Genomic DNA, 11460 nt, shown 5'->3' with positions numbered 1-11460 from the left:
ATAAAGGCCGGCAAGTAGCCGTGAGGCCATGCCCCGAAGAATGATTGGTCAGGACGGCCACAGAGTGAGGAGATCTACTCGCTGATTGGAGCATGCATGGACGTCATCGGATGACGTAAGAGCCTTGGGGAAAAAAAGACTTGAGTCCCGACATTTTGTTCTCTTGCACCAGGGACATTGAAAGCGAACGATCGCATATACAGTACGGCTCTCTTGGTGGTGGATTTTCTAGCGTGCAGTCACATAAAGCTCTTGCGTTGGGGCAGTCATCACGCGCAGTCGCATTTCGCATTGTCCTGCTCTTGATTCTGGATTTTATAAAGAACAGTCGCATTTATTTTTCTCTTTGGTTTGGGGTTTCGGAACGAGCAGCCGCACGTCCTTGCTTGGTTCCTGGTGGTCATGGAAGGTGGACGCATTCGCACAATTGTTCTCTTTGGTCTGGGCGATCGGTTCGAGCGGCCGCATTTTCCTTTCCCTGGCTCATTGGTGCTGACGGTGTAGTGGCTGTCCTCGCTGAGAAACCGTGGTGCTGTGTGGAGCAGACGATGAGTGGACGAGCGCGGCCTACTCGATTTGCGCTCGGTGGCTGGAGGAACGAACTGCGCACCAAGACCTGTTTCCCATGCACGGACTTTGCGCCAAGGCGTGTGCTTTCCCGCGCAGGGACTGTGACGATACCGGACATCAAGGGGACCAGAGCTAAGTACACAAACACAGATGTTTACTTTCAGGTATTTTTTCCCTTGTGTTGTTTTACAAGTCTGTGTTGAAAGTCCCTAGATTAGGAATTTTAGTTTTACAGTGCATTCTTTTGGTACTAGCATTTCTTTCATTAAAGCCGGTATTTTTGCATTATAATACCTTGTCGGTTGGCTTTAATCGTCGTGGTTCAAAGACGTCCAGTGGGATCCGTGCAGGTAAGAACTTCGCTACCCTTCGCTGCCTCATCCCCCAAGTGTATTATCACTGCCATAGTTGGATTGAACGCCTCGGAGTGTTAAGCTCGATCGGCTACCCGTTACCTTGGAGGATCTTAATCCCCATGAACACGACAATATATACACATACATATGTATATATATTGTTGCGGTTTTAGAACCCACAATTTTGTAAATAATAATCACTTGCAAATATGACAATTAAGGTTAAAGGTTGCACCCTTAGTTAGTCCACAAGCAACATGTAGGCCACCATAGGAACTCAGTTATTTCCTTATTACGTGTTAGTTAAGGCTGTGTTTCCAATAGTTGAATCTGCGTTGCATCAATCAAATAAGCAGTAGGCCCTTCGGTTCATTTTCCAATCTCTCTCTCCAAGCGGCACCATTATGCGCCCCTACAGGCGGTACTTGTCTCTCCCCAAATTGTCACGTGGTTTGATTAGCAGCATTCGCTGCATTGAACTGGTACTTGAGCTGTAACAGACGCCATTGACCATGCGGTCGGCTCGAGGAAGAAGGGGACGGAGCGCCAAGGACAAGGCGTGGCCCTGTCAACCAGCCGTCAAAGGCGGAGCCGGTAAGCCCCTACCACCCAACCAGGGCTGAGGTGAGCTCGCTGCCGGGCGTGGTTTCGAAGCACGCGGAGTGATCTGAAAGCGCGTTATACAGACTTGGCATTTAATATGGAATATTTTTTTTGTGGGGGTGAACTTACTTTTCAAGATGACTTAGAACTAAAAGTTCATTGGAATTATGTTGAAATTATTCTAGATTTTGTTAATGTGACCTTTAAAAGAAACAAAAACCACATTTGACATTTCAAAGAAAATAAATTGATCCTCGAAAGTGATGTAAACTGATATCGAACTCAATTCACGGACAGTACTGTTAAACTTCTGTACGTTTTCCAGAAGTATCTCTTTATTTTGCACATTAGCCAAATTTTTTTTCAACAAAAACAAAAGCTAAATTATGACTGGGATTACGGACAGTAAAATTACAGTTCAGTACTTCGTGTAACCCCCACGAGCATTCAGGAGAGCACGTACACGTCGAGGCATGCTGTTCACGAGATTTGCCAAGGTTTGGACAGGAATCGCTTGCCATGCAGTGACAATAGTCTGCTGCAATTCACGCACAGAAGTCGGCTGCTGGTCCAAGTTGTCGATTTGAAGCGTTAATTCTGCCCACATGTTCTCTATCGGATTCATATCCGGGGACATGGCAGGCCACTCCAAATGCTCTACACCACGGTCAGCAAGAAAGTGTTGGATCATGCGAGCACGATGAGGCCATGCATTGTCATCTTGGAAGACAAAGTTTCCTCGAAAGGCTGCACGAGCAAATGGAAGCAATGTTTCTTCCAGAATGACCCTGTACTTGAACTGGTTCAGGTTTCCATTCAGAACAACCATGTCAGTTTTGCCCCCTGCATGAAAAGCAGCCCAAACGGTCACCCCACCACCTCCAGCTTGGAATCTTGGCACTATACAATCTTCGTTGTGGGCTTCATGCACTTGTCTGCGCACTCGGACGCGGCCAACTTGACGATAGACCAGAAATCTAGACTCGTCACTGAAGGTCACGTGATTCCAGTGTCCTGGCTGCCATTGACGGTGCTCTCTGGCCCACTGCAATCGGCGCTGGCTATGTTGTCTGGTCAGGCGTGGCTTTCTCAGGGGACGCCTGGCACGATAGCCTGCTTGAACCAGTCATTGGTTGACTAGCCTTCTGGATACAGGCACATTTGTCAGTTGCTGCCACTCAGCCCTAAGCCGATTAGCTGACTTGGTACGGCCATTGCAGACTAACCGGTGCACCTGGCGATCATCTCTCCTTGTGGTTCTGCATAGACGTCCTGGCCTCGGTATTGGAGTAGGGACACCCCTCTGAGCATTTCGTTTCAGGATCTTTGACACCTGACGTTGAGTAATGCCATACTGCCGAGCAATAGCATGCTGTTTCACGCCAGAATTTCATAAAGCCTCCACTCCATGACAAACAGCATTGTCAAGTTGACGGACCATCTCCAGAGGAAGCAGCAATAACTTTTGTAGACGTGCAGCAGTTGTTTTCCACTAATACAGAACGCAACAACCCTTATATACCCGATTGTGAAGCCAATCGTCAAATGTACCTGTCCTTACATTTTGTCAAGCCACCTGTGATGTAAACCTGTTATTGACTTCTTGCTGTGAAAGACATGGTTCTGTTCTCTTTCGGAAGAAAGACATCAGTGACATGGTTCTTTCAACAAAGACATCACCGAAGGGTAAAAGAAACTCACCAGATTGATATACTGAGTTCAGAAAGTAACCCCAAGTCAAGAAAAAAAAAAATTCCATATTAAATGCCAAGTCTGTATAAGCGCGAGCGCCAAGCCCTTTCACGCACTGCGCGGAGGCGGCTGATTGTAACGGTCTTGAGGACTGCGCCATGGACTGCCTTTTGATATGGACTTGGTCGGCAGCGTGCATTACAAACGGAGTTCTTTCACGGACTTCTTCGGGGTGAACTGCGCATACGGACTTGCGAGGACTTGCTCAGCGGCGCTCTTGTAAGAGAAGATATACGGCGAGAGAGGAGATACGGCGGCGCTCATTGCAAACGCGCTAGCTGCCTGTCGGGTTTTTCGCCCATGGAACCGGAGCGACACCTGGAGCCAGACCCCAACGCCTGGACCATCCGCCTGGACCTTCCACCCTACCAGCTACCATCCCGTGTGAGTGTGTACGTTTGTCTGGGGTGTTAAGTTAAGACTGTATAGTTAAGCCTGCCCTGTGTCCTTCTCCTTCTTCTTCTTCTTGTACATTCTTTCCTTTCCTCTTCTTTTTGGTTGTAAATAAATTCACCTTGTTCTTTCTTGGTTTTTCCCTAATCCGATCGCCTCCGTCCTTTCTTTCCATTGAGTACCTGTGGCACGATTTCGGAACCGCTAAAATCGGGTTAGTCTTTGTTCACGGTCTGAGTTGCGGCTCGCTTCGCTTGGCATGTCCATTAACGCTGCGGCTCGGGTGGGAGTTATCTCCTTGCGTTACGGCCGGTGGTAGTACTTAGGTACTAAGACTAATTCGGCTTATAACCCTACTTACCACCGAACGGAAGGAACGTTATAACTTCCCAAGGACTCGGGACGGCCAGCTTAAAGGACAAGGGGATTAACCCCCCCTTGATAAGGGGAGCGCCGATCCCCGAATTCGTAACAATTGGTGTCTGGAAGTGTGATTTGGACCCGAAGCAAATTTTTATATTTTTGGACAAAAATCTGGTCAAAATTTTGAGCGGCCGAAATTTTTATTAAAAGATCCAAATTAAATCATGCCATGGATAATCAAGGCGATCGGATGCCGCTGGGGGAGATAGAAGAAGGGTTAGAGTCAACCCAGGACCCCAGGGAAGAAGTGGGATAGATGGAGGAGGAAAGCAATGAGGGTGCGGTAGCAGGGGTTGCAGGCGCACAAAATGGTGGCGCCTCACACGTGGCGGCGAGAGCCGAGCCCGCAGCACCAATAGATATGAACCTCTTTATGATTCAACTCGCGGCAAGCCTTGTGAAGCTAAATGATAAGATGGATACTCGGGGAAAGCAATTGGGAAGTCAAATTGGGGGGGTTAGAAGTCAAATTGGGGGGATTAGACAGCAAATTTGAGGGATTAGACAGCAAATTTGGGGGATTGGAGAACCAAATTGGGGGGTTGAGAAATGATATGGGAGACCAAATAGGGGGGTTAGAAAGTAAATTATGGGCCCGATTGGAGGACGTGAGTAGCCAAATGAATGAAGGGTTAACGGGGCTGGAAGACAGAATGGGTGGCCACATAGAAAAATATGAGAGACATTGACCGCAGATCGGGCAGAAAGGTTGCGGGGGTACGCGACGAGGTAGCGCGACTCGAGGAGCGCGGGTTGAGCGAGGCTGAGCAAGGCACAGGTAACTGGACAGGTATAGAAATCGCGACCCGGGGTATAGAGAAGCCGACGACCACCGAATTAAAAGATTTTATTTTATTAGCGCCGGCGGTCGTCGAGCTTAATGAGAAAATCGAAGCAATAGTGGAAATTGGGATTGGATAGACGGCAGCCATAGAGATTAAATCGGAGATTTGGAGGGAATGCATGCAAAGTCGGTGTTCACATCATGATGTTGTGCTGCATAATCCTTGTGAAAGTTTGCAGGTGGTGGAGCGAAGAAGAGGAAGCGCCAAAGTAAGCCGGGCTGTATATGGTGCTAAACGATTTGGCGCAAAGGTGTTTGGCGCGAGAGGGTTCTTCGTGCGCTTGGGATCCTGGCGTAACCCGGGCGCTCATAGAAGGTCCGTGGTGTGCTGTGTGAGTGGAAATGGCGTGCGTGTGAGAGAAAAGTGTGCGCCAGAGCGAGAGTGTGATACCGAGTGCGAGAGCGAGTGCACATCGGAGTGTATGTGAGATGAATACGGTACAGAGTGTGTGTTGGAAGAGAGTGGGATGGATGAGGAGCATGTGCGAGGATGCACACCTGAGTTGGTTGTGGCGAGTGTGCGGGAGAGCACACCGGAGCACGTGATTAGGTGTGCGCTGACTGAGTGGATGCAGAAGTGCACACCCGGGAGTGTTACGGAGTACGTAACGGAGGAGAGGTGTGTTATGGAGTGTGCGCCAAGGTGTGCGAGGTGTGCGGTGGTCAAGTGGGTAACGAAGTCTGTGGGCGAAATGAGTGTGCCTGGATGGTGTGCACGAGAGCGTGCGGTGATCGAATGCGTGAGTTGTACGAGAGGCGTTGGAGCGCCGAGATGTATGAGTAAAGAAAGGAACGCGTGGTGTGAGCATGCGAGGGGAGCATCGACGTTGACCGGGGCAGCGGTTAGGCCGACGTATAGCCGACGCGAGCTCTCGGGGCGTGGTGCGCTTTGTGTGCTGCGGGGGCCGGCGGGGATCGGTACCGCGTCGCTCCTGCAAGGAGCGCCGTGCATGATTCGGGCCGGGCCCCGCCCTGCACGGTCGGTGCCGCGTTTTGCCAGGCAAGGCGACCGGCCCGGTTCGAGAGGAGGTAGGAGGGTTAGGAAGGGCGCCCCCTTGTGGTGGCGGCGCTCTGGCCGGGGAAGGCTGGGCAATCGCGCTTAGGAGCGCAAGGCCCTGTGTAGTGATGGTGCTTGGAGCCTTGGCCTGACAAAACCTCCTCCCCTGAATCCGAATGCCGGACGGACCCAACCTGCAGGAGACAGACCACCCGTACGCAAAGCCGAGCAGTAAAAATGCGTTGACGCACCGAGGCTCGAGAGTAGTGGACGATCAGTAATAGTGGTAGCAGTGATGATGGCAAATGGTATACGGTGTAGAGGGATGGTAGATCTACCATCCCTCACATCGTATCTTTGGGCAAAGGAGCTATAGGATTTATGTGATGGCAGTGAAAACTAGCCCGGGAGGGTTAGGATAATTGATAGAATTTAGAAAGATGACCATAGGTGATTTGAGAGTTAAGTAGTGACTTTTGTACAGGTAGTGGGGCCGTAGTCAGATTAGGTGGTTGATAATGACGTGGGATGTGCGTAGAGTAAGGGATGACGGGGAAGCACGAGTTTTAGAAGGGAGTAGATAGTTTAAATGATGCTGTTTGTGTGAGCAGGAGGTTTCGAATGAAATGAGGAATTGCGTATGAGAATCTTTGTGGTGAGGGTGATGAAGTGAGGCAATGCTCGAGAGAGATGTGTGTGTGTGTTGAGTGTTTGACTTGCATGATGTGCAAGTGAAGTACAGGTGTGCGGAATGAATGGTGTGGAGTGAGTATGGTGGAATGAGTGGAGTGGAGTGGAGTGTATGGTGCGAAGGAGTGGATGGGGGAAGGATGGACCCCTTCACGAGTACCCGGTGAGGGTAGTTTAAAAGTAGGTAGAGGGAGTAGGTAAATTGTGGTTGGATATTGACATCTGTGGTGCTGGTTGTGGAAAAGAGGTGTTTTGATGGGTGCAGGAGTATGTGGAATGGCTGGTCGTGTGGCCTGTTAGTGTGTATGGTTAGTTGAGAACTTCGCCACTGGTAGTCTGTCGGCCAGGTGAGGCCGCAGGTAGGCTCTGGGAGCCAAGTTAGAGTTCAATGGGGCCCGAGGATCCAGAGAAGGACCCGGGTAGCCCGACGCCAGAGAGGGCGGCAGCGGGGTGAGAGAGCCAGAGGGCCTTCCCCAGGTTAGGGTGAGGAGCAGGTAAGCTCGGGTGGTGACGTTCAGTGGCGGACGTGTGCAGGTGAGCGTACCTGCTGGTGAGCCACACGACCCAGCCCTGAAATTGTGTGAGAGAACAGGGAGAAGAATCGGGGGAGTGAGACCCCAAATTGGTGAGCACCACAGACTGGTCAATGGGAATTTGGTTTTTAGAACCACATAGTTTAAAGATGGCCAATGGTTTGGCAGGGCAAATCCCCCGGGTAGTTTAAAGTGTTAATTAGAAGATAGATAGGATGAAAGTCTCTTCGCACCATCCGCATCCACTCACCTAGGTGATAGCCCTCCACACCAATTTTGGCAAATGTTTGGAATGTAAGACGCATCTCGATGTGGGTGAGACATTGTTTAATATTCCATCTCTTCCTCCTTAGGAGGGATTGATGATGAATTTGGTTTAGAGGGGATGGGAAAGACAAGACGGGTAGCGACGAATTTGTAAATTTGTAAAGTGTGTAAATACGAGTAAGGACAAGGGTAGGGTAGGTGACATGGGGGGTGATGGACACTAGGGACGAGCTTTCTTAGCTCGCTCTCCCGCGCCCTTCAGGTTGCATTGCTTTGTATTGATGTGTACCCTTGCGCCCCTGCCCGCTGATCTGCTTGTCCTTCCTTCCCCACTCATGGGCCTTGATCTTTTGTGCCCGAGGGAAGTGTGCAGGTGCCGCAGTTGTGTGCCCGCACCGTTGCTGCCTCCTGCCTGCACTGATGCACCATATGGACCACACGTTCTGTGGCCTAGCACCACATATGGACCACACGTTCTGTGGCCTAGCACCACCTTATGGACCACACGTTCTGTGGCCTGGCATCTCTGCTGGGACCGACCATTGTGCCAGCGGTGTCTGCCTTGCGGACCACTGTGTTTTTAAGTGGCATCCATGCCCAGCATTGGACCACCGGAGTTGGCCCTGCTGGCCGAATCAATAATAAAAAGCAGACGCGGTTTGTGCCCTTTTGATAAATAACATCAAGCATGAAGATCAAGACAACCAGAAGCATCGGCCCAGCAGAGAAGCAAGAAGACGTCATCCTTTAATAATAATTGAAATGTGATGACTGTGCATTTTTTTATGATGGTGCTTTTTGGTGCTTTTGGTGCATTTTCCTTATTATTGGTGCATATGGGTACATATGGTATGGTGTATCGGTGCAGTGCAGTGCAATGACTTTCCTCTTATCAAAATGTCTCTTCTTTTCCCACAAAAAGACAGGTCCTGGGTTGTAGTTGTAAATAATTAGTCGTGTTTCTGTAAATAATGCTCCCCACCGGCTCTATGTGTAGTTTCAGAATAATTTCGTAATTCGGTTAATTGTGGGTGTGAGTCAGTTAGATAGGATGCAACGCAGCAGGCGGGACATATTTAGTGTTAAAACTGTCGCACTCAGGGTGAGGTTAAAAGTAGAGGGTAACCACACCTAAGTGTCACATTAAGTTAAAAGATAGCCCTTGTGTGTCAGCCCGGGATGGAACTGGAAAAAGGGAGGGTTCAGTGTTGCGGTTTTGGAACCCACAATTTGTAAATAATAATCACTTGTAAATATGACATTTAAGGTTAAGGGTTGCACCCTTAGTTAGTCCACAAGCAACACGTAGGCCAACATAGGACATCAGTTATTTCCTTATTATGTGTTAGTTAAGGCTGTGTTTCCAATATTTGAATCTGCGTTGCATCAATCAAATAAGCAGTAGGCCCTTCGGTTCATTTTCCAATCTCTCTCTCCAAGCGGCGCCATTATGTGCCCCTACAGGCAGTGCTTGTCTCTCCCCAAATTGTCACGTGGTTTGATTAGCAGTGTTTGCTGCATTGAACTGGTACTTGAGCTCTAACGGACGCCATTGACCATGCGTTCGGCTCGAGGAAGAAGGGGAACGAGCGCCAAGGACAAGGGGTGGCCCTGTCAACCAGCCGTCAAAGGCGGAGCCGGTAAGCCCCTACCACCCAACCAGGGCTGAGGTGAGCTCGCTGCCGGGCGTGGTTTCGAAGCGCGCGGAGTGTTCTGAAAGCGCGTTATATAAGCGCGAGCACCAAGCCCTTTCACGGACTGTGCAGAGGCGGCTGATTGCAATGGCCTTGAGGACTGCGCCAAGGACTGCCTTTTGATACGGACTTGGTCGGCAGCGTGCATTACAAACGGAGTTCTTTCACGGACTTCTTCGGGGTGAACTGCGCATACGGACTTGCGAGGACTTGCTCAGCGCTGCTCTTGTAAGAGAAGATATACGGCGAGAGAGGAGATACGGCGGTGCTGATTGCAAACGCGCTAGCTGCCTGCCAGGTTTTTCGCCCACGGAACTGGAGCGACACCTGGAGCCAGACCCCAATGCCTGGACCATCCGCCAGGACCTTCCACCCTACCAGCTACCATCCCGTGTGAGTGTGTATGTTTGTCTGGGGTGTTAAGGTAAGACTGTATAGTTAAGCCTGCCCTGTGTCCTTCTCCTTCTTCTTCTTCTTGTACATTCTTTCCTTTCCTCTTCTTTTTGGTTGTAAATAAATTCACCTTGTTCTTTCTTGGTTTTTCCCTAATCCGATCGCCTTCGCCCTTTCTTTCCATTGAGTACCTGTGGCACGATTTCGGAACCGCTATAATCAGGTTAGTCTTTGTTAACGGCCTGAGTCACGGCTCGCTTCGCTCGGCGTGTCCATTAACGCTGCGGTTCGGGTGGGAGTTATCTCCTTGCTTTACGGCCGGTGGTAGTACTTAGGTACTAAGACTAATTTGGCTTATAACCCTACTTACCACCGACCGGAAGGAACGTTATAACTTCAATTCAATTTCAATTCAACTTCAATTTCTCAAAACCTCTTGGTATACAACATTTCTGGTTTTCGTACTTGGTGCCAAGACATAAAGATTGCTTGGTTTTCCAACCCTCGAGCAGCCCACGTACAGCTGGCCATGGGAAGTACCCGGCATTGCCGGGCGGGGGAAGGGAGGGGGAGGAGGAAGGGGAGGGGAGGGGAACGGGGGGGGGGAGGGAGGAGAGGGTGGGGAGGGGAGAAGAGGGGGGGAGGGAGAAGAGGGGGGGAGGGGAGAAGAGGGGGAGGGGAGAAGAGGAGGGAGGGGGAGGAGGAGGAGGGAGGGGGAGGAGGAGGGGGGAGAAGAGGAGGGAGGGGGAGGAGGAGAGGGGAGGGGGAAGGGGAGGAGGTGAGGGGGGAGGAGGGAGGTGAGGAGGGAGGGGGGAGGGGGGAGGTGAGGAGGGAGGGAGGAGGAGGGAGGGAGAGGAGGGAGGGAGAGGAGGGAGGGGGAAGGGGGGAGGGGGAGGGGGAGGGGGAGGGGGAGGGGGGGAAGGGGAGGTGAGGGGGGGAGGGGGGGAGTGGAGGGGGAGGGGGGGAGGGGGCAGTGGAGGGGAAGGGGGAAGGGGTGGGGGAGGGGAGGGGGAGGGGAGTGGGAGGGGGGAGGGAGAGGGGGGAGGGGAGGGAGAGGGGGGAGGTGGAGGGGGAAGGGGGAGGGGGGAGGGGGAGGGGGGAACGGCTAGCTTGGCAAGCGACAGCAGGCTTTTTACTTTTATTTTTACCTCAATGAGGGCTATTATATAGTCCGTGCTTGGAGCCTTCAAGTTCAACATAAAGTTTTTTTAATGAAAAATAATGCAGATGTATAACAATCCACCAATGCAAGTTCAGAAATGAATGCAGATCCTTTACTTTGCGATGCAAACGCAATTCCCGCCATTTCCACTCACGATAGAGGCCTCCACAGTGACCGCGCCTCTTCTTCCTCCTACAACTTCGTCTCACTTCTTTACTCAAAATGCACGAAATTCTGCCGCATGAAATTATGTAGAGGCCTCGTCGGGGGATATAAGGTAGATAAGGAAGGCGTTGTAACAGAAGAATTAAAATAAAAGTGGAAGAACATGAGGAAATGGGAGCTATTCTGGACCCACAGCCAACCCGACAAACCATTGCAATACACCCGAACGTCTAGCGCCGCCACAAACTACACCATGGAATTGCAGCTGGCGTGGTGGTTTTTTTAAACCAGGGATATTAAAATAAAACGTAGCCCAAAACCACCAGGATTTTATGCTGATTCCGAATCTGTGTCTCAAACTTTTCTCCGATTGTGTAGTTCTTGAGTTATAAGCGGACATCCAGACAGACACACACACACACACACACACACACACACACACACACACACACACACACACACACACACACACACACACACACAGACACTCCTCCTTTATATATAGAGATATGTATATAAATATACTGTATAGTGTATATATATATATATATGTATATATATATTGTTGCGATATGAGGACTGTATATTTTTTTGATTGTGTAAATTATTATTACTAGG

This window comes from Myxine glutinosa, chromosome 5 (assembly GCF_964187855.1).
Source record: "Myxine glutinosa chromosome 5, kmMyxGlut1.1, whole genome shotgun sequence".
In the NCBI taxonomy this organism is placed as follows: Eukaryota; Metazoa; Chordata; class Myxini; order Myxiniformes; family Myxinidae; genus Myxine; species Myxine glutinosa.
This window is presented reverse-complemented; position numbering follows the sequence as displayed.